General features: G+C 46.5%; 1 protein-coding gene across 1 annotated transcript in view; it reads right to left on the bottom strand.

The window, feature by feature from the left end:
- The window catches only part of STK32C (serine/threonine kinase 32C), a 156329-nt gene extending 132799 nt beyond the window's left edge, over positions 1 to 23530 (bottom strand). Inside the window, exons 1-2 of the mRNA XM_029059007.2 lie at positions 23484 to 23530; positions 2190 to 2245 (exon numbers count right to left, since the gene is read on the bottom strand). The gene's annotated coding sequence lies outside the window, so the exon portion shown is untranslated. The remainder of the gene's footprint in view (positions 1 to 2189; positions 2246 to 23483) is intronic.
- Between the last annotated feature and the right edge of the window lie 1204 nt (positions 23531 to 24734).

Here is a 24734-nt window from a genome sequence, read left to right as displayed (position 1 = left end):
TTTTCTTTCCCTCCCCCGATATGCTGTACTACTGTGGAGAAATTTCACATCAAATGTAGATTGTTTCATGTGAATTTTAACTGGCTCTAAAATGAACAAATCCATTTTTGTTCAACAAGAATGTCTTCTATTCATCATAACAACCATCCCATTTACAAAAAGTCCCAAAGGAAGTGATATGCCTCTGGCCTGCTTCTTCCTCTCTAAATGAAGCCAGATATTTTCCCAGCAATGCTGATCATGCAATTTTGACTGTAGTATTTTTGCAGAGATAGAAGCAATGGTATTTCTTGAGTGGACACTGAATGTCATTCACTGTATTTAGTGCTTGGGAATAATAATAATTATATTTGTTAAGCACTTATTATGTTTCGAGCACTGTTCTAAGCGCTACAGTAGATACAAAGTAATCAGGTTGGACACAGTTCCAGTCCTACAGTCCCTGTCCTCACAGCCTTCATCCCTGTTTTCCAGATGAGGGAACCGAGAAGCCTGATAGAAGCCGGAGATCCTCTCTCTACCCTCGAGGAGCTTTCACTTTAACAGGGGAGGGCAGGCAAAAATATTTGCAAATAGTGGAATCCAGATAAACCTGGAATCTGCGCTGGCATAGATATAAGTTAATCAGGTTGAACATGGTCCCTAACCCACATGAGGCTCACAGTCCCCACTTTACAGATGAGGGAACTGAGGCTCAGAGAAGTGAAGTGACTTACCCAAAGCCACACAGCAGACACATGGCAGAGCTGGGAGTAGAAGCCAGGTCCTTCTGACTCCCTGGCCTGGGCTCTATCCACTAGCCCATCCTGCTTCCATGATATATATGTGCATACACAAGGGTTGATGAAGGGTATAAACACTCTAGCATTATTCATTAGTATTTATTAATAATAATAATAATGTTGGTATTTGTTAAGCACTTACTATGTGCAGAGCATTGTTCTAAGCACTGGGGTAGATACAGGGTAATCAGGTTGTCCCCCGTGAGACTCACTGTCTTCATCTCCATTTTACAGATGAGGTCACTGAGGCACAGAGAAGTGAAGTGACTTGCCCACAGTCACACAGCTGACAAGTGGCAGAGCTGGGATTGAGCACTTACTTGTGCTGATCACTGTACTAAGTGCTTGGAATGTATAAATCCAGATAGAGACAATCCCTGCCCAATAACGGGCTCAAAGGCTAAACTGGGGGTTAGAGTTGGCTGTAGGTTTGAATTGAGATTTACCTCAGTATCGGTACATCAAGCAATGATATTTATTGAGGACTGTGCTAAGCGCTTGGGAGAATACCCTACAACAGTGTTGGCAGTCACATTCCCTGTCCACAAGGAGCTCACAATCTAGAGGCCTGGCCATGCCTGAAAACAATCTGGTCAAACCTGTGAATTCACATCCAGATCCTGCCCTTTTCTGAAACAGCCACTCTGACTGCTGAATCGAAGACTTGAGAGATATTTCGCATCCAGAAGAGGCCTTGTCTGATCTGATGCTCTTGTAGCTAACCCAGCACTTAGTACAGCGCTTAGCACAGAGTGGGCATTTAATTGAACCCGCTATTACGATTATGGGTCTTCTGGACTAATTCTCAGGGGAATTTCCACTGTCACAATCCCTCCAGTCCTCATTTGACCCTAAGCTCCTTGCAGGCAGGGATGCCTAGTGGATAAAGCCTGGGCCTGGGAGTCAGAAGGACCTGGGTTCTAATCCCAGCTCTGCCACTTGTCTGCTATGTGACCTTGAGCAAGTCACTTCACTTCTCTGGGCCTCACTTATCTCATCTGTAAAATGGGGATTAAGAATGTGAGCCCCATGCCCTCAGGGACTGTGTCCAACCTGATTATCTTGGATCTACCCCATTGCTCAAAACAGTGCCTGGCACATAATAAATTCTTAACAAATACTAGTTATTGTTATTATTTCTCTTTTTTAGTCCCCTAAATGTCTTAGTACAGTAAGAGCTCAGTACATCCCATTGAGTGGAATCCTGAAAATAGAAAAGTGGGGAACATATGTGGTATTTTCTTGGTTCTTGAACCAGTCTAAAGATCTATAAGTTAGAGAGAGAGCTAAGAGCGAAAAGACACTGCTCCCGGATTGTGGTCTCTCACACAGAACCCGCAAAGCTGCCCTTTATGGAAAATGGTGTTCCATATTCAGTTGTCTCGACAAGAACCAAATCCATCTTACCTTGCCAAAGCTTCCCTTCCCGATGGCTCGGAGGATCTGGAAGTGGTCAAAGTTCACTAGAAAATAAAGGCAGAAGCATTTTAGTAAGATGGGCTAGATATTCTGAACAAGGACCTCAAAACATGTCGTCTTCCTTTGATGTCAAAAGCTCCCGGTGAATTGCATATCATTCTATTTTTCTGAAACTCCAGAGTGATATAATTTCTGCCAAAGACCATCATTAAATTTCTTTTCAAATACACATGTTGTTAGGCCCACCTGAGCAGTGATCTAGGGACCCTTTCCTCTGACAACCACCCCCCGCTTTCCTGACTACCATCTGGACTCCCTAAGAGAGGGAAAAGGTATGCAGCTCAAACAAAACATATCCAAAACAGAAACAATCAACTGTATTTATTGAGCACTTACTATAATAATAATGACGATGGTATTTGTTAAGCACTTACTATGTGCCAACCACTGTTCTAAACCCTGGGGTAGATACAAGATCATCAGGTTGTCGCACGTGGGGCCCACAGACTTAATCCCCATTTTACGGATGAGGGAAATGAGGCACAGAGAAGTAAAGCTACTTGCCCAAACTCACACAGCTGATAAGTGGCGGAGCCAGGATTAGAACCCACGACCTCTGACTCCCAAGCCCGGACTCTTTCCACTGACCCCGAGCTCTTTCCACTACAGAGCAGCAGAGCACTGTACTAAGCACTTGGAGGAGTACACTATAACAATATAACAGACACATTTCCTGCCCTCAAGAAGTTTACACTCTAGAGAACTTATCTTCCCACCCATACCCTGTCCTCCCCTATCCTGTTTTCAAAAAAGGATTTGTTAAGCACTGACCCTGTGCCAGCCACTGACTAAGCAGTGGGGCAGATAAAAAGCTAATGAGGTTGGACACAGTCCATGTCCCACATGGGGTTTGCAGTCTTAAACCCCATTTTACAGATGAGATTAACTGAGACCCAGAGAAGGGAAGTGACTCGCGACCAAAGTCACACATCAGTCAAGGGGAAGAGCCGGCTTCAAAACCCAGGTTCTTCTGACTCCCGGGCCACTAGGTCCCACTGTATTTCCCATCAGAGTAGACAATACCACTTTCCTCCCTATCTCACAAGCTAATAGCCTGGGTGTTGTCCTCGGCTGTTCTCTCTCATAAAACCCACGTAGTCCATCTGCCACCAAATCCTGTCGGTTCTACCTTCACAATATTGTTGAATCCGCCCTTTCCTCTCTATCGAAACGGCTTCCGTGCTGATCCAAGCACTTATCCAATCTCGCCTTGACTACCGCATCTGCCTCCTCACTGACCTCCCGGCCTTCTGTCTCTTCCCACTCCGCTCTGTACTGACTCTGCTGCACGAATCACTTTTCTATAAAAATGTTCGGTCCACATCTCCGCACTCCTCAAGGACCTCGAGGGTCGCCCATCCACCTTCTCATCAGTCAGAAACTCCTCGCCGTCAGCTGTAAAGCAATCAGCTCTCGCCCTCCTATCTTACTTCGCTGATCTCCTTCTACAGCCCAGCCCACACGCTCGGCTCCTCTAGCGCCTGCCCGCTCGCCGTACCCCGATCTCCTCAATCTCGCCGCCATCCTCGGAGAGATATTTAGCTATTGGTAAACAACATCCACTTGTTCCACTTCTACCAAGCAGCGTGGCTCCGTGGAAAGAGGCCAGGCTTGGGAGTCAGAGGTCGTGGGTTCTAATCCCCGCTTCGTCACTTGTCAGCCGTGAGACTCTGGGCAAGTCACTTACCTTCTCCGGGACTCAGTTACCTCATCTGTAAAATGGGGATTAAGAGTGTGGGACAACCTGATTACCTGGTATCTCCCCCAGCACTTAAAACAGTGCTTGGCACATAGTAAGCCCTTAATAAATACCATCATTATTAATATTATTAGTATTATTACCTATGTCAAGAGGCCTTTCCAATCACTTTTCCAACCCAGTCTCAGTTTCCAAGTGAAGACTCACTTCTGTAGTGGATAGAGCATGGGCCTAGGAGTCAGAAGGTCATGAGTTCTAGTCCTGGCTCTGCCATTTGTCTGCGTGACCTTGGGCAAGTCACTTCACTTCTCTGGGCCTCAGATCCCTCATCTATAAAATGGGGATTGAGACTGTGAGCCCCATGTGGGACACGGACTCTATCCAACCCGATTTGCTTGTATCCACCCCAACCCTTTAGTACGGTGCCCGGCACGCAATAAGCTCTGAATGAATATCTCAATTATTCTTCTGTGAAGCTTTTCCAAAAGAACCCTTCCCAACCGCTTTGGATTGCCATAGTAGAAGAGCAAAGAAGCCATTTATGTTTATTCATCTCCAAGCCCCTTTTGTCAGGCAAAAAGCCCCATTCCTTTGTACACGTCTTGTTTATACTCCTACTACTACTAATAATGTTGGTATTTGTTAAGCGCTTACTATGTGCCGAGCACTGTTCTAAGCGCTGGGGGAGATACAGGGTCATCAGGTTGTCCCACGTGAGGCTCACAGTCTTCATCCCCATTTGACAGATGAGGTCACTGAGGCCCAGAGAAGTTAAGTGACTTGCTCACAGTCACACAGCTGACAAGTGACAGAGCTGGGATTCGAACCCATGACCTCTGACTCTGAAGCGCGGTTTCTTTCCAATGAGCCACTCTGCTTATGTTACTCTCTGGATTCATCCCTAGGACAAGAACTGCTTTCTTAGGTGCGTAAAAGCTTACGTAAAAGCTGGTGTGCTCGCATTAGCCCGTGGTGTGTACACGGTGATCACTGACATTCCTCGCAGATGCCAGATACCGAGGTGGATGTGTGGTCACGTGCCCTGCCGAGCTCGCTTCATCATGTCATGACATCCCATACGAATTTGCAGAAGTCTCTCTGAGATCACCTGACAGAAAGTGTCTCTCTAGCCCTAGAGAGGCCTGGTGGAAAGCCAGCCAGTCAGTCAGGCGGGCAATCACATTTATTGAGAGCTTACTGTGTGCAGAGCACTGTACTAAGCACTTGGGAGAGTAGAGTATAATAATATAGCAGACACATTCCCTGCTCACAAAGAGCTTACAGTCTTAGGGGGAGACAGACATTAATAGAAATAAATAAATGACAAAGGTGGACGTAAATGTGGTGGGAGAGGGAGGGGGGTTAATAATAATAATAATAATAATAATAACAATGTTGGTATTTGCTAAGCGCTTACTATGTGCAGAGCACTGTTCTAAGTGCTGGGGTAGACACAGGGGAATCAGGTTGTCCCAGTCTTCATCCCCATTTTCCAGATGAGGGAACTGAGGCCCAGAGAAGTGAAGTGACTCGCCCACAGTCACACAGCCGACGAGTGGCGGACCTGGGATTCGAACCCATGACCTCTGACTCCAAAGCCCGCGCTCTTTTCACTGAGCCACGCTGGGTTGAATAAAGGGAGCGAGAGAAGAGGAAAGGAAGGCTTAGTCACGTAAGGTCTCTTGGAGGGGACGTGCTTTCAATATGGTTTTGAAAATGGGTACAGCCATTCTGTTGGATCTCTGAAGAGGGAGGGCTTTTATGGGCCTGATTCTAATCCCAGCTCTGCCACTTGTCTGCTCTGCGACCTTGGATAAGTTACTTAGCTTTTCTGTGCCTCAGTTTCTCGCTCTGTGAAATGCGTATTCAATCCCTGATCCCTCTCCTGCTTAGACTGGGAGTCCCTTGTGAGACAGGGACGATATCCAATCTACTCTATTGTTGAGAATAGTGCTTGGAACCTACTAAGCACATAACAGCATGGCTTAGTGGCAAGAGCAAGGGCTTGGGAGTCAGAGGTCGTAGGTTCTAATCCCGCTTCTGCCACCTGTCAGCTGTATGACTTTGAGCAAGTCACTTAACTTCTCTGTGCCTCAGTTCCCTCATCTGTAAAATGGGGATTAAGTCTGTGAGCCTCAGGTGGGACAACCTGATGACCCTGTATCTACCCCAGCGCTCAGAACAGTGCTCAACACATAGTAAGCGCTTAACAAATACCGACATTATTATTATAACAAATACCATGGTTATGATTACATCAAATGTTATTATTATTATTATTAATTGCTCCCAAACCTATGCCTTCAGTCAATCCATCAATCATATTTATTGAGTGCTTATTGTGTACAGACTCCCTTAAGTGCTTAGGTCAGTGCTCTGCACATAGTAAGCGCTCAATAATTGCAAGTGACTGACTGAATGACTGATTGCAGAGCACTGTACTAAGCACTTGAGAGAATACAACATAATAGAGTTGGGTGACAACGTTCCCTGGCCACAACCGTTTACAGTCTAGGAGTCACTCCCAAAGTCCCCGTGAACATAGGTGAACTTGAAGCAGCGTGGCTCAGTGGAAAGAGCACGGGCTTTGGAGGCAGAGATCATGGGTTCGAATCCCCGCTCTGGCACTTGTCAGCTGTGTGACTGTGGGCAAGTCACTTCACTTCTCTGTGCCTCAGTTCCCTCATCTGTAAAATGGGGATGAAGACTGTGAGCCCCACGTGGGACAACCTGATTCCCCTGTGTCTACCCCAGCGCTTAGAACAGTGCTCTGCACATAGTAAGCGCTTAACAAATACCAACATTATTATTATTATCTACCCCAGCGCTTAGTTCAGTGCCTGGAACATAGTAAGCACTTTACAAATACCATAAAAAAAAAACCCATATGAGACAGGGACTGTGTCCAACCTGATTATTTTGTATCTCCCCCAGGCCTTTATTTGCCAGTTCTTGGCAAACAGTAAATGCTTAACAAATACCGTAATTATTATTAATTCTACTTTCATGTGTCATCCCACATAGCCTAGTGAAAAGAGCTCAGGCTTGAGAGTCAGAGGACCTGGGTTCTAATCCTGACTCCGCCACTTGTCTGCTTTGTGACCCTGGGCAAGGCACTTCACTTCTCTTTGTCTCAGTTCCCTCATCTGAAAAAGGGGGATCCAATACCCTTTCTCCTTCCCACTTAAGACTGTGAGCCCAAGCAGCGTGGCTCAGTGGAAAGAGGCCGGGCTTGGGAGTCAGGGGTCGTGGGTTCGAATGCCGACTCTGCCACTTGTCAGCTGTGTGACTGTGGGCAAGTCACTTCACTTATCTGTGCCTCAGTTACCTCATCTGCAAAATGGGGACTAAGGCTGTGAGCCCCATGTGGGGCAACCTGATTACCTTGTATCTCCCCTAGCGCTTAGAACAGTGCTTGGCACATAGTACGTGCTCAGCAAGTATCATTATTATTATTATTTGATTATTATTACTATTAACTCCTCCAGAAGGCCTTCCCAGATTAAGCCCTCTTTTTCTCTCCTGCCTCTCCCTTCTGTGATATCTGTACTTGGATCTGTGACCTTTGGACATTTGATATTCACCCCATCCCCAACCCCACAGCACTATACCCTAGCGCTTAGAACAGTGCTCTGCACAGAGTAAGCGCTTAACAAATACCAACATTATTATTATTATAATTATTATTATTATTTATCTATAGTAATGCCTGTCTCCCCCTCTAAAGTGTAAGCTTGTTCCAGATGAGGAACGTCTCCACTAATTCTATTGTATTAGAATAGAGATTAGTAAAGTGCTCTGTACATAGGAAGTGCTCAATAAATACCACTGATTGATTGTTTGACTGATTTGACATCACCCTGTAGAGCTAACCTGAATCCGAGGTCACCCAAGAACATCCAAATAGGAACTCGATCGATCAATCGGTCCATTCATTCATTCAATAGTATTAACTGAGCGCTTACGATGTGCAGAGCGCTGTGCTAAGCACTTGGAATGTACAATTCGGCAACAGATGGAGACAATCCCTGCCCGATGAGGGGCTCACAGTCTAAACGGGGAGACGGACGGCAGAGCAAAACAGAACAAAACAAAAACAAGACGACATCATCAAGATAAATAGAATCAGGAGATATACACCTCATTAACAAAGTAAATAGGGTAATAATATATACAAATGAGCACAGTGCTGAGGGGAGGGGAAGGGGGAGGAGCAGAGGGTGGGAGGGGCAGAGGGAAAGGGGGGCTCAGTCTGGGAAGGCCTCCCGGAGGAGGTGAGCTCTCAGTAGGGCTTTGGAGGGGGGAAGAGAGCTAGTTTGACAGAGGTGAGGAGGGAGGACGTTCCGGGACAGCGGGACGACGTGGCCCGGGGGTCGACGGTGGGATGGGCGTGAACGGGGGACAGTGAGAAGGTGAGCGGCAGAGGAGCGGAGCGTGCGGGGTGGGATGGAGAAGGAGAGAAGGGAGGTGAGTTAGGAGGGGGCCGGGGGATGGACAGCTTTGAGGCCCAGAGTGAGGAGTTTTTGTTTCGTGCGGAGGTCGATGGGCAACGACTGGAGGTTTTTGAGGAGGGGAGTGACATGCCCAGAGCCTTTCTGTAGGAAGATGATCTGGGGCAGCGGAATGGCCACAATAATCCAGTCTGGATATTATGAGAGCTTGTACCAGCACGAAAGCCGCTTGGATGGAGAGGAAAGGGCGGATCTTGGCAATCAATCAGTCGGTCAATAGTATTTATTGAGTGCTTACTGTGGAGGGCCACTGTACCAAGACCTTGGGAGAGCACAATATAACAATGTAACACATTTCAAACTCGCCATTTTTCCAACATGTTATGTTGGTCAGTCAATCGTATGCCTGCAAAACACTTTACTAAGTGTTTAAGAAAGGATAAACAGATATATTCCCTGCAGATACAGCTTCCTTTCCCACAGAAATCTTAGTGGCATTAAATGGAATATTATACCTCTTCAATTTTATGTCGATTAGAGCGCAGTTACACTATCACCGCTGGCTCAGTGGAAAGACCGCGGGCTTTGGAGTCAGAGGTCATGGGTTCGAATCCCGGCTCTGCCACTTGGCAGCTGTGTGACTGTGGGCAAGTCACTTCACTTCTCTGTGCCTCAGTGACCTCATCTGTAAAATGGGGATTAAGACTGTGAGCCCCACGTGGGACAACCTGATTCCCCTGTGTCTACTCCAGCACTTAAAACAGTGCTCTGCACAAAGTAAGCGCTTAACAAATACCAACATCATTATCACAGCTGTAAGGCCCAACGAGCAAGATAACGGAAAGTTCTCCCACGGGATGACAAAGTCTAGTCTTATGCCATCGAGTCGCTTCCGACCCATATCGATTCCATGGTTGCATCTTTCCCAGGACGCCCCACTCTCCATCTGCAATCACTTTGGTTGCAGAGCCATAGAGTTTTCTTGGTAAAAATCTGGAAGCCATTTGCCATCGCCTTCTTCCGCGCATCAAACTTGAGTCTCCACCCTCGACCCTCTCCCGTGCCGCTGCTGCCCAGCACGGGTGTGTTTTGACTTTTAGCCGATGGCCTGCACTCGCTAGCCACTGGCCAAGCTGGGAATGGAATGGGTAGGCCTCTGCTTCACTCTCCCTCCCAGAGCCGAGATTGGTAGAGAGCACAGGAAACTCTCCAGGTGCCATGCTGAGAAGGGGGGATGACAGAGTCAGGCCTGGGATTTGAACTGATTTCCTGTTCCAGTTCAGGGGAGAGTGTTTCTCCGACCTACGATCGCTGACGATGAAAGAAGAGGAAATGCAGGACGTGGGGAGAAGAAAAATGGGTCTATATTATACTGTGATAATAATAATGATGATGATGGTATTTGCTAAGCACTTACTATGTGCCAAGCACTCTTCTAAGCACTGGGGGAGATACAGGGTAATCAGGTGGTCCCACATGAGGTTCACAGTCTTAACCCAGAATGAACCCCCTTTTCCTCAGCTCCCTCTCCCCTTCCCATTGCCCCCGATCCGCTCCCTTTGCTCTACCCCCCTCCCTGCCCTACGGCACTTGTGTGTATATGTACATATCTATAATCCTATTTATTTATATTAATGGCTGTTTACTTGTTTTGATGTGAATATAGCTATTATTCTATTTATTTATATTGATGTTATTCATGCCCGTTTACTTGTTTTGATGTCTATCTCCCCCATTCTAGACTGTGAGCCCATTTTGGACAGTGATTGGTTCTGTTGCTGAATTGTACCTTCTAAGTGCTTAGTATAGTGCTCTGCACATAGTAAGTGCTCCATAAATATGACTGAATGAATTGAATGATTGAATTAAATTAATCCCCATTTTACAGATGAGGTAACTGAGGCCCAGAGAAGTTAAGTGATTTGCCCAAAGTCACGCAGCTGACAAGTGGCGGAGCCGGGATTAGAACTCATGACCTCGTTGGAGAAGCAGCGTGGCTCAGCGGAAAGAGCCCGGGCTTGGGAGTCAGAGGTCATGGGTTCTAATCCAGACTCCGTCGCTCGCCAGCTGTGTGACTTTGGGCAAGTCACTTCACTTCTCTGTGCCTCAGTTCCCTCATCTGTAAAATGGGGATTAAAACCGTGAGCCCCACGTGGGACAACCTGATCACCTTGTATCCACCCCCAGCACTTAGAACAGTGCTTGGCACATAGTAAGCGCTTAACAAATACCATCACTATTATTTCCACTGAGCCACCTCTCCCGACCATCTAGTTCAGTGCTCTACACCCAGGAAGCACTCAGTCAGTACCATCGATTGATTGATTGCACTTGAATTTGCCCCCTTTATTCACCTCTCCCTCAGCCCCACAGCACTTGGGTCCAAATACCCTAATTATTATCCATCACCTCTTCATTTCTATTCATCTGTCTCCGGTTCGCTGTGGGCAGCAAACGTGTCTACCAACTCACACTGGACTCTCTCAAGCGCTTAGTACAGTGCTCCGTACACAGTAAGCGCTCAATAAATGCTACCGATTAATTGATTGATTGAAAACCAAACCCATCCCAGCGGGTACCTGGCTTGAACTCGATGGGACAACTAGAAAAGTTCTCGTTTTACAAATGTACTGTTTGTGTAGAAAAAAATGAAGCCTCTTGGCATTCGTGTCCTAATGACTAAACAAGCTATTAGCGATTCATCTGAGCTTTCGGCGGGTTTCGTGCGGAAGCGGTGAAAGAGATGTCGATCAAAATTCCACCAGGTAAACATTCTTTCAGCACAGTTATCTGAATGAGGAATCAAACGTCACTCAACTTTCCTAGGAATCATCAAGGAAAACATACCGTAGGAGTAGAAGTGATTGTATTTATTAAGCACTTATTTGGGGCAAAAACACTGAAATAAGTGCTATGAAGGAACGCTTGGATGAGAAAGCCCCACCTTTTCACCCAAAAGGAGCTGACAATCTCAGAGCGAAGGAGACTGGGACACTGACAACAGACCCATCCTGAAATATGATTACGTTGAACTGTGCCCTGCACAGAGTTGGCTCTCAATAAATGCTATTGATCGATTACTCAGATGATAAAAACGCAAAACCAACATGACAGACAAGGACAAATGAACAAATCAATCCATCGATAATAATTACTGAGTGCTTACTGTGCGCGGAGCACGGTAGTAAGCACTTAGGGAAAAACAATAGAATTAATAAAAATAATCCCTGCCCTTGAGGGGCTTGTAAACTAGCAGGGGAGACAGAGACTATAAAATAAATTACAGACGGGAAAAAGCAATACAGTTTAAAGTTAGGTACAATATTGTTATATTGCATTCTCCCAAGTGCTTAGTATAGCGTTCTGCACATCGTAAGTGCTCAATAAATACGATTGAATGAATTGAATAAATACACCGGTGCTGAGAAAGGAGGTGACGTGGTTGTGCTGAAAGTTGTCGTCTCCCAAGCATTTAGTTCAGTGCACTGCTTAAAATAAGCGCTCAATAAATACCGTTGATTGATTGACTGATTGAAATAGCAGTAGTTGGGGGTGGGAGGGGGAGGGAGGGTGGAGATATGAGAGATTAGTCAGGGAAGACTTCCTAGAGGAGGCATAGTGGATTGAGCAGGGGCCTGGGAATCAGGAGGTTGTGGGTTCTAATTCTGCCTCTGCTATTCCTTTGCTGTTTGATTCTGGACAAGTTGCTTCACTTCTCTGGGCCTCAGTTCCCTCTTCTGTAAAATATGGAATTGAGACTCCGAGCCCCACGTGGTTCAGGGACTCTGTCCAACCCGATTTGCTTCTATCCACCCCAGCGCTTAGTACGGTGCCTGGCGCATAGTAAGCGCTTCACGAATGCCACAATTATTGTTACGTGATTTCCGAAGGGTTTTAAAAATGGGGAGTGTAGTGGCCTGCCGGAAGGTGGGGAGGAGTGAGTTCCAGGGAGAAGGGGAGATGTGAGCAAGAGGTCAAAGGTGAGATAGACAAGAATGAGCCTATTGGTACGTAACTAGGCCTAGAGGAGTAGAAAGTCTGAGTGAGCAAGTGGGGACACACTCCAATTTACAGCTTTTTGGAGGATGAGAAAATCAGTCCAAGAGTCTCAGCAATCAGTATGAGCTCTGTAAATAATAAATATGATTACAGTGCTGTTGGTTAAGCACTTTCTAGGTGCCGGTACTGGACTAACCACAGGGGTGTCCATTCATTCATTCACTTATTCATTCATTCAATCATATTTATTGAGTGCTTACTGTGTGCAAGGCACTGTACTAAGCACTTGGGAGTACAAGAGAACAATAAACAGACACATTCGCTGCCTACGACGAGCTCACAGTCTAGAGGGGGAAACAGACATTAATATAAATAAATAAATACATTAGTAAATTACAGAGATATGCAGATAGATATACATATGTCTGAGAAGCAGTGTAGCTTAGAGGAAAGAGCCCGGGCTTGGGAGTCAGAGGTCGTGGGTTCTAATCCCAGCTCTGCCACTTGTCTGCTGTGTAACCTTGGGCGAGTCCCTTCACTTCTCTGTGCCTCAGTTACCTCATCTGGAAAATGGAGATTAAGACTGTAAGCCCCATGTGGGACAACCTGTTAACCTTGCATCTGCCCCAGTGATTAGAACAGTGGTTGGCACATAGTAAGCATTTAACAAATACCATTATTATTATTATATATGTATATATATGTATATATATATATATATATATATATATATACAGGGGTAGATACAGCACAAACAAGTGAGATACAGTCTCAGAGTCTAAGTATGAGGGGGAACAGGTACTGAATCCCCATTTTACAGATGAGGAAACTGAAGCCCTGAGAAGTGAAATGATTTGCCCAAGGTCACACGGCAGGCAAGAGGCGCAGCCAGGATTAGAACCCAGGCCCTCTGACCTCCAGGCCCGGACTCTTTCCACAGCTCCGCTTCCCGAGATCCTGAGAAAATCCAGCATATTTAAGCCCAACCCGATTCATTCGGCTTCCATCCACCTCCTCAGTGAGCTATGAGGAACTGCGAAACATGAAGGATTGAAAATGTCTTGTGCATCACCAGCAAGAGCAAACTCAAATGCCGTTGTCTCTGCCCACAACTCATTTATTTTTAACTCAGTCCAAAGATGTGTTTTCCTGAAATACCACATTTTTAATATCAATTTGTAAAAAGCAGGCAGGATAAAAATTTTAAAGTGCTTTATTTATAGTAGTATGGGTTTTGACTGAGCATCCGCTGGGTGCTGGGTGCTGTACTAGATATTTGAGAAGCAGCGTGGCTTGGTGGATAAAGTCTGGGGCTGGGAGAGAAGGACCTGGGTTCTAATCCTTGCTCCGCCTCTTGTCTGCTGTGTGACCTTGGGCAAGTCACTTCACTTCTCTGCACCTCAGTTCCCTCATCTGTAAAATGGGGATTAAGAGTGTGAACTCCACATGGGACAGGGACTGCATCCAACCTGCCTAACTTGTATCTACCCCAAGACTTAGAACAGCGTTCGGCACATAGTACGTGCCTAACAAGCACCATGATTATTACAATGATTATTTTTGCGATGGATAAAATGAGAAAGCTTACACTCTAAGCTCCTGTCTAGAAGCAGCACCTTCCCCAACACAAGAGGCAGCGTAGCTCAGTGGAAAGAACAGGGGCTTGGGAGTCAGAGGTCATGGGTTTGAATTCCGGCTCTGCCACTTGTCAGCTGTGTGACTGTGGGCAAGTCACTTCACTTCTCTATGCCTCAGTTCCCTCATCTGTAAAATGGGGATTAAGACTGTGAGACTCATGTGGGACAACCTGATTACCCTGTATCCGTCCCGGCACTTAGAACAGTGCTCTGCACATAGTAAGCGCTTAACAAATACCAACATTAGAACTTGTCACTTTTTTCGGCGGGGAATCTTCCCTTGGACTAATTATAATTCAATGCTCCTGTTCCTCTAGCCTGAAACTCCTTCCCCTCTTCATTCATTCAATCGTCTTCATTGAGCGCTTACTATGTGGAGAGCACCAAATTTTAATAATAATAATGTTGGCATTTGTTAAGCGCTTACTATGTGCAGAGCACTTTTCTAAGCACTGGGGCAGATACAGGGTAATCAGGTTGTCCCGTGTGAGGCTCGCAGTCTTAATCCCCACTTTACAGATGAGGTAACTGAGAAGTGAAGAGACTTGCCCACAGTCACAAAGCTGACAAGTGGCAGAGCTGGGATTCGAACCCATGACTTCTGACTCCCAAGCCCGGGCTCTTTCCACTGACCCATACTGCTTCTCTATTTTACAGATGAGGGGACACAAAACAAAAACTTCTCACTCTAGGCTTCAAGGCTGTCCATCACCTTGCTCCTTCTCACCTCACCTCCCTTCTCTCTTTCCACCGCCCACCCCTCACACTCCGCTCCTCCGCGCCCACCTCCTCACCATCCCCCTTTCTCGCCCATCCCGCCGTCGACCCCCGGGCCGCGTCCTCCCGCAGTCCTGGACTCCCCTCCCTCCTCACCTCCGCCAAACTCATTCTCTTCCCCTCTTCAAATCCCTACTTAAAGCTCACCTCTTCCAAGAGGCCTTCCCACACTGAGCTCCTCTTTTCCCTCTGCTCCCTCTACCCACCCCCCTTCACCTCTCCCCATAACCCTCTTCTCCCCCCTTTCCCTCTGCTCCTCCCCCTCTCCCGTCCCCTCCCCTCAGCACTGTACTCATCCGCTCAACTGTATATATCTTCACCCTATTTATTCTGTTTAATGAGATGTACATCACCCCGATTCTATTTATTTGCTATTGCTTTCATGAGATGTTCTTCCCCTCGACTCTATTTATTGCCATCGTTCTCGTCCGCCCGTCTCCCCCGATTAGACCGTGAGCCCGTCAGAGGGCAGGGACTGTCTCTATCTGTTGCCGATTTGTACATTCCAAGCACTTAGTCCGGTGCTCTGCACATAGTAAGCGCTCAATAAATACTATTGAATGAATGAATGAACTGAGGCACAGAGAAGTGAAGTGACTGGCCCAAGGTCACACACCCCAGCCCACCACTCAGCCCATCTTCAAAGCCACATCGAGATCCTATCTCTACCTAGGCCTTCCCCGACTAAACCCTCCTTTTCCCTACGCCCTCACCCTGCTTTGTCACTTATCCACTGGATCTGTCCTCTTTTAGCACTTGATGTTCACCCCCCTCCCTCAGGTCTACCACCCTTATGTCTATATCCACAATTTATTTTAATATCTGCCCCCCCCCCCCGCCCAGACTGTAAGCTCCTCCTGGGCAGGGAACATATCAACCCAATCTGTTCATTCATTCAATCATATTTATCGAGAGCTTTCTGTGTGCGGAGCGCTGTACTAAGCACTTGGGAGAGCAGGATATAACAATAAACAGACACGTCTGTGGATTTGTAATCTCCCAAGCAATCAGTACAGCGCTCAGCACACGGGAAGCATTCAGTAAATATCAACGATTGATTGGCTGAACCCAGTTACAACTATTACTAGTACTAGTATAGTGTTCCCCACATAGTAAGTGCTCAATAAATACGATTGAATGAATGAACACTAAGACTAGTATTACCAATAATGATTCTGCTATTACTACTTTTACTACAACATCGCTTAGCGGCAAGAGGCCGGGCTTGGGAGTCAGAGGTCGTGGGTTCTAATCCCGGCTCCGCCACTTAGCTGTGTGACTCTGAGCGAGTCACTTCACCTCTCTGTGCCTCAATCACCTCATCTGTAAAATGGGGATTCAGACTGTGAGCCCCACGTGGGACAATCTGATTACCCTCTATCTACCCCAGTGCCTCGAACATTGTTTGGCACCTAGTAAGCATTTAACAAATACCATCACTCTTATTATATTATTCTCTGTGCCTCTGTTACCTCATCTGTAAAATGGGGATGAAGACGGTGAGCCCCACGTGGGACAACCTGATTACCTTGTATCTACCCCAGCGCTTAGAACAGTGCTTGACCCCTGGTAAGCACTTAATAAATACTATAATTATTATTAATATTATTACTAGGGAAGCAGCACGGCCTAGTGGATAGAGCACGGCATGGTAAATCAGAAGAATGTGAGTTGTAATCATGGCTCTTCCACTTGTGTGCTGAATGATCTTGGGCCAGTCACTTCCCTTCTCTGGGCCTCAATCGCCTCATCTGTAAAATTCATTCATATGTATTTATTGAGTGATTACTATGTGCAGAGCACTGTACGAAGCGGTTGGGAGAGTACGCTACGGCAATAAAGAAAGACAATCCCTGACCACAGTGAGCTCACGTTCCTGGGGGCAGGGGAGACAGACATTAATACAAACAAATAAAATGACAGATCTGTACATAAGTGCTGTGAGGCTGGGAGAAGAGCAAAGGGAGCAAGTCAGGTCAATGTGTCAGGAACCGTGTTGGCACATAGTAAGTGCTCAACAAATACGATTATCATTACTATGGCTTCAACCTGTCTCCCCCGATTAGACCGTAAGCCCGTCAGAGGGCAGGGACTGTCTCTATCTGTTACTGATTTGTACATTCCAATCGCTTAGTACAGTGCTCTGCACATAGTAAGCGCTCAATAAATACTATTGAATGAATTGAATGAACTCCTGCACAGGCGTCCTTCATGGTTGAAGTCACCAATGCTGATGAACTTTACATTCGTTTGTGTGTATCTCCACATTTGAGTGTGTATCACTTGAGAGGGCAATGTGGTTTTCACAGTCATGGCCACATTGTAGGCACGAAAACCTTGTCATGCTTAATGTCTGTAGAGACTGACGCCGTTTTCTTTTTTCCCTCTCTGTCTCCCTTTCCTCGCGATGCTTTTGGTCGAAGAGAGCCACTTCTTTCTAGATAGCAGTGCACCGTGCTGGTCCACGCTCAGCAGCCGTCTCCCCGTCTTCAGCTGGGATGTCACAATTCAATAGGATTTATTGAGCGCTTACTATGTGCAGAGCACTGTACTAAGCGTTTGGAATGTACCAATCGCTAACAGATAGAGGCAGTCCCCGCCCTTTGACGGGCGCACAGTCTAATCGGGGGAGACGGACAGACGAGAACAATAGCAATAAATAGAATCAAGAATAGAATGTCACAATGCCTAAGCCTTGATTTACTGGGTCCTCAAAAAGTTCCTCTGACCTCCTCGCAGCCAGGATTTCGGCTCTCCCTTGAGTAGCCGTTTGGGTCTTTAGCCGTGCATTCTCTTCACGAATCCCACCCAACGCCACGATGTTAAGTTGACTAGAGCTTCCACTATGACTATTCATTCGTTCAGTCAGTCAGTCGTATTTATTGAGTGCTGTGTGCAGAACACAGTACTAAGTGCTTGGAAAGTACAATTCAGGAATAAACAGAGACAGTCCCTGCCCTCAACGGGTTTACAGTCTAGAAGCCGGGGATACAGTCATCAAAACTACTATTATTATTAACATTAGTCTTAATAATAATATAATGTTGGTATTTGTTAAGCGCTTACTATGTGCAGAGCACTGTTCTAAGCGCTGGGGTAGGTACAGGGTAATCAGGTTAAGACTGTGAGTCCCACGTGGGACAACCTGATTCCCCTGTGTCTACCCCAGCGCTTAGAACAGTGCTCAGCACACAGTAAGCGCTTAACAGATACCAACATCATTATCATTATTATTATCAGGTTGTCCCACGTGAGGCTCACAGTTAATCCCCATTTTACACATGAGGTAACCGAGGCACAGAGAAGTTAAGTGACTCGCCCACAGTCACACAGCGGACAAGTGGCAGATCCGGGAGTCAAACCCATGACCCCTGACTCCGAAGCCCAGGCTCTTTCCACTGAGCCACGCTGCTCCCCTATTAGTGCTACTACTACTACTAATAATAATATATTTACGCTGCAGTTATTACTCTGGCATTTGACTCTTCTTCAAAATTTCAAGTCAATGATACAAGCTCTCAAATATTATTAACTATGAATTCTAGCAATAAGTACTTATTATGGTCCAAGAGGTGAAGAAGACACAAAAGAGTCAGATTGGCCACAGTCTCTGTCCCACAAAGGGCTCACAGTGCCAGAGGAAATGGGAGGGAAGGTTCTTAGCCTCCTTGCAGAGGGTTTTGCCCCAAATCACACAGCAGATTACGTCCCTCTCTTAAGCTCCATTACCTCCCTCTACCTCTAGTTCCTGCAATTTATGTCTCTCGGTGTCATCAATCGAGTGGTGGAGCAAGGATCAGAACCCAGATCCTCTGACTCCCAGGCTTGTGCGGAATCCACTAGACCACGCTGCGTCCCTGGCACGTCACTTGACTGGCACATTGGGTTGAACCGGACATTTGGTTTGCATGGAGAAAGTATCACAAAGCGGTGTGGTTTCGTGGATAGAGCCCGGGCCTGGGAATCAGAAGGACCTGGGTTCTTTTCGCGGCTCTGCCACATTCATTCATTAATTCATTCATTCAATAGTATTTATTGAGCGCTGACTATGTGCAGAGCGCATAGAACGAGAAAAACTAGAGAAGCAGCATGGTGCTGTGGACAGAACACGGGCCTGGGAGTTGGAACGTCATGGGTCCTAATCCCAGCTCTACCACTTGTGTGCTTTGTGACCTTGGGCAAGTCACTTAACTTCTCTGTGCCCCAGGTGATTCATCTGTAAAATGGGGATTGAAACTGGGAGCCCCATGTGGGACAGGGACTGTGTTCAACCTGACTTGTGGTACACAGTAAGAGCTTAACAAATACAACAATTATTATTATTGGTTTTAAAAGTTCAGTCCATATCTCCCCAACTTCTCAAGAACCTCCAGTGGTGGACCATCTACCTTTCACCAAACAGAAACTCCTTACCATGGGTTCTAAAGTACTCTGAAATCAGGTAATAATAATAATAATAATGTTGGTATTTGTTAAGCGCTTACCATGTGCAGAGCATTGTTCTAAGCGCTGGGGTAAACACAGGGGAATCAGGTTGTCCCACGTGGGGCTCACAGTCTTAATCCCCATTTTACAGATGAGGGAACTGAGGCACAGAGAAGTTAAGTGACTTGCCCACAGTCACACAGCTGACAAGTGGCAGAGCTGGGATTCGAACTCATGAGCCCTGACTCCAAAGCCCGTGCTCTTTCCACTGCGCCACGCTGCTTCTCATAACTTGCTTCTCATAGGAGGAGGTAACCCCCTCCTAACTGAAGAGATATGGACTGAACTTTTTTTAAAAATAGTAATAATTGTTTTATTTGTAAAGCTGGTGGCTCAGTAGAAAGAGCATGGGATTGGGAGTCAGAGGTCATGGGTTCGAATCCCAGCTCTGCCACTTGTCACCTGTGTGACTGTGGGCAAGTCACTTCACTTCTCTCTGCCTCAGTTCCCTCATCTGTAAAATGGGGATGAAGACTGTGAGCCTCATCTGGGACAATCTAATTACCCTGTATCCCCCAGCGCTTAGAACAGTACTCTGCACATAGTAAGCTCTTAATAAATACCAACATTATTAGTATTGTCCCAGGTACTGTACTGTACTAAATGCTGTACTAAATGCTGGGGTGAGTACAAGTAAATCGTGGTGGACACAGTCTCTGTCCCAAGTGGGGTTCACAGTCTCGATCCGTATTTTTATGGATTAAGAGACTGAGGCCCAGAGAAGTTAAGCGACTTGCCCAAGGTCACACAGCAGACATGTGTGAAGAAGGCCTTCCCAGACTGAGCACCCCCTTTCCCTCTGCTCTCCCTCCCCTCTCCCACACCCTCTCTTTTCCCCCTTCCCCTCCTCTCAGCAGCGTGACTCAGTGGAAAGAGCCCGGGTTTGGGAGTCAGAGGTCATGGGTTCGAATCCCAGCTCCGCCATTTGTCAGCTGTGTGACTGTGGGCAAGTCACTTAACTTCTCTGTGCTTCAGTGACCTCATCTGTAAAATGGGGATTAAGACTGTGAGCCTCACGTGGGACAACCTGATGACCCTGTGTCTATCCCAGCGCTTAGAACAGTGCTCTGCACATAGTAAGCGCTTAACAAATACCAACATTATTGTATATAGTATTTATTACCCTATTTATTTTGATAATGAGGTGTACATCTCCTTGATTCCATTTATCTTGATGATGTTGTCTTGTTTTTGTTTCGTTCTGTTTTGCTTTGCTGCCTCCCCCGTTTTAGTCTCTGAGCCCATCATTGGGCAGGGATTGTCTCGATCTGTTGACAAATTGTACATTCCAAGTGCTTAGCACAGTGCTCTGCACATAGTAAGCGCTCAATAAATGCTACTGAATGAATGAAGGTGACAGAGCCGTGAATAGAACCCAGGTCCTTCTGATTCCCAGGCCCGGGCTCTATCCACTAAACCACACCGCTTCGTGATACTTTCTCCATGCAAACCAAATGTCCGGTTCAACCCAATGTGCCAGTCAAATGACGTGCCAGAGACGCAGCGTGGTCTAGTGGATTCCGCATAAGCCTGGGAGTCAGAGGATCCGGGTTCTAATCCTTGCTCCATCACTTGATTGATGACATTGGGAGACATATATTGCAGGAACTAGAGGTAGGGGGAGGTAATGGAGCATAAAGAGAGGGACATAAGGTGCAGTGGCGTTGGGTGGGGAGGGTCCCCTAAGTGCTTAGGGGGTGAGGATTCAGTGCATGGGTCCGACAGCAGGAAGGAAAATAGGGTGGGAAATGAGCGGTTGGTCAGGGAAGCTTTCCCGTTAAATAATAACCGTCGTCATTAAAGTAGTTCGTAAGTGTTTACTATATGACAAGCACTGGTCTAAGCACTGAAGTAGATACAAATTAATACGGTCAGACACAGTCCCTGTCCCACATGGGACTCACAGATTAAGTAGGAGGGAGAACAGGTACTGAAATCGCATTTTACAGCTGAGGAAACTGAGGCACAGAAACATGAAGTGACTTGCCCAAAGACAAAAAGGAGGCAAACGGCAAAGTCTGAATTAGAACCCAGGTCCTCTCACTCCCAGATAGAGGTTCTTTCCCCAAGGCCATGCAGCATGGCGTAGAGGGTAGAGATTGGGCCTGGGAGACAGAAGGTCATGGGTTCTAATCCCGTATCTGCCACTTGTCCGCTGTGTGACCTTGGACAAGTCGTTTCACTTCTCTGCATCTCATTGACCTCATCTGTAAAACGGGGATTGAGACTGTGAGCCCAACGTGGGACGGAGACTGTTTCCAACCAGATTTGCTTGTATCCGCCCCAGTGCTTAGTACACACAGTGAATGCTTAACAAATACCACAATTATTATTATTATTATTGCTATTCCTTCTACTCACCCCACTGTATTCTAGGAGCCCTGAGTACCACGCTCTGCATTCATTAGGCTCCAATCAATACCAATGGCCGACTGCATGGCTGATTTCTCTCCAAAGCCTTCTGGGGCTTTCTTTTGCCTCTCTGCTCTAATCAGAGCTCTTGATTTGTGTGAAGGTGACATGGCTGACAATCAGCTGTCCCCTTGAGCCTACCCCTATCTCCTTTTCCTATAAAATAATCAGAATTCTGGTCATTATTATTACAGTGTTGGCTAAGGATTTGCTTCCCCTCTCAGGGTGGCACCTGGAGAGTTTCCAGTCCTCTACCGATCTCGGCGACGCGAGGGAGAGTGGAGCAGAGGCCTGTCCGTTCCATTCCTAGCTTGGCCGGTGGCTAGCGAGCGGCGGGCCGTCGGCTACAAGTCAAAACTCACCCGTGCCGGGCTGCAACGACTCGGGAGAGAGTCGAGGGCGGAGACTCGAGTTGACTGTGCGGAAGGAGGCTGTGGTAAACTATTCCCGTATTTTTCCCAAGAAAACTCTGTGGATCCACTACCAGAACGATGGCAGTTGGAGAGCGGGGCCTTCCGGGAGAGATGTGTCCATGGAGTCGCTATGTGTCGGAAACGACTCGACGGCACAAGGCAAGACGAGTGTCTGCTACTTAAACCCAGATCCTCTGACTCCCAGGACTGGGCTCCTTCCTCTAGAGCCATTCGGCTTCTTGCACTTCATCTATTATCATCTTGGTGTAATTGCACTCCTTCCTGTTCCTTCCCTTTACTTCCTGCTCACCCTCACCGCCCCCATCTACCCCCTGGCCCGGAACTCCCTCCCCTTTCATATTCATTCATTCAGTAGTATTTATTGAGCGCTTACTATGTGCAGAGCGCTGCACTAAGCGCTTTGAATGTACAATTCGGCAACAGATAGAGACAATCCCTGCCCAGTGATGGGCTCACAGTCTGATCCGACAGTTGTATCCTCCAGACGACCGCTCTCCCCACCTTCAAAGCCTTATTAAATAATAATAATTATGGTATTTGTTAAGCACTTTGTGCCTAGCACTGTTTTAAGCACTGGAGTAGATACGACAAAATCAGGTTGTCCCACGTGGGGCTGACAGCTTTCATCCCCATGTTACAGATGAGGTAACTGAGGCACAGAGAGGTTAAGTGGCTTGCCCAAGGTGACACAGAATAAAAGTGGCGGGGCTGGGATTAGATTCCGTGTCCTCTAACTCCCAAGGCCAGGCTCTTTCCACTAAGCCGCGCTGCTTCTCTAAAATCGTATCTCCTCCAAGAGGCCTTCCCCAACTAAGCCCTCATCTCCACTTCTACATCACCTAGCATTTGAATCTGTCCCCCCTAAAGGACTTGACATTCACCTCATCCTCACCGCCCACAATACTTATGTCCATGTCCTTACAATCTGCCATTTCCCCTCTCTGTCATTTTTTAAATTTTTTTAAATTTCTTTCTGTGTTTCTCGAAGCTCGTTGTAGGCAGAGATCACGTCTACCAACTCTATTGCGTTGCACTCTCCCAAACACTTAGTACAGTGTTCTACACACATTAAGAGCTCAATAAATTTCACTGATTGATCTACCCATCAGAAATATGCCAGAAGTTTTTCTACTGGAACAAGAAACCGGATCAGGGAAGAAACTCTGGCAAGGAAATTTTTGATTTCCTTCCTTCCATTGTCTCGATTCTACCGAAGTCCAGCTTTCAAGTCTGGTGAATTTGCATTCTGCTTTTGTTCCTTCCAGATTCTGGTACAATGAAAATTATAGATAAGGAGGATAATGTCTACTTTTCGATGTTGTCCTTACCTCTGTTGACAAAAGGCAGCCTAGCTGGTGTAAATAGATGAACCTTCCTTGTCTCTGAAAGTGAGTCTGCATAGAAAATCCAGAGACATTATTTCATTTTCTTTTCTTCTTTGCTCTCAAAATAGAATTCTCTCCTAACTCCTGTCCTTCAAGATACAATTCCAACCCCATCAGTTCTGCACACATTACCTCTGTGTTTAAAAACTGAATTTAACTTCTGGCTGGGAATGTTTCCTTTCTTCATCCTTTTGTCACAAGCAAGACGTCAAACAACTCTGCTTCATTTTATGTTCCGAAATGTTTTTATAGCCCTGAATATTTTTAGTCTTTTGGATAATAGAATTTTTTGTCTCTAATAAGGAATCCTTATTCATTCAGAGATCATTCTGACCCCACTATTGAATCTGACTGGCGATCTCAACCCCATGAGGGAGAAAGACAGACATAAATTATTTCCAAGACCAAGAGGAAGGGCAAGGATATAGCAGGGGGTAGTACAAATTTGACAGAATGAAATCACTGACCAAATAACCGATGTAAAACTAAATGTACACACGCGCTCAAGTGCTGAGGGATTGAATAAGAATCCTAAGTGCTAAGAATGGCTGTTGGGTCACTTGAGTGGGGTTATGTAAAGTCATCAGAGAAGCAGCATGGCCTAGTGGATAGAGCACGGGCCTGGGATTCAGAAAGTCACGGGTTCTAATCCCAAGGCCACCACTTGTCTGCTGTGTGATCTTGGGCGAGTCCCTTCACTTCTCTGGGCCTCAGTTCCCTCATCTGTAAAAGGGGGGATTAAGACTGTGAGTCCCCTGTGGGAAAGGGACCGTGTCCAACCCCATTCGCTTGTAACCACTCCAGTGCTTAGTACAGCAACGTGGCTCAGTGGAAAGGGCTTGGGAGTCAGAGGTCATGAGTTTGACTCCCGGCTCTGCCACTTGTCAGCTGTGTGACTGTAGGCAAGTCACTTAACTTCTCTGGCCTCAGTTCCCTCATCTGTAAAATGGGGATTGACTGTGAGCCTCACGTGGAACAACCTGATTCCCCTGTATCTCCCCCAGCGCTTAGAACAGTGCTCTGCACGTAGTAAGCGCTTAACAAATACCAACATTATTATCATTACAGTGCCTGGCACACAGTAAGCACTTAGCAACCACCACAGTTATTATTATTAGGCAAGGCTTCCTGCAGAAGGAGGAGGGCTTTGAAGATGGGGAGCACTGTAGTCTGGCAGATTTGGAAGTGGGGAGG

This window comes from Ornithorhynchus anatinus, chromosome 3 (genome assembly GCF_004115215.2).
Source record: "Ornithorhynchus anatinus isolate Pmale09 chromosome 3, mOrnAna1.pri.v4, whole genome shotgun sequence".
In the NCBI taxonomy this organism is placed as follows: domain Eukaryota; kingdom Metazoa; phylum Chordata; class Mammalia; order Monotremata; family Ornithorhynchidae; genus Ornithorhynchus; species Ornithorhynchus anatinus.
This window is presented reverse-complemented; position numbering and strand designations above follow the sequence as displayed.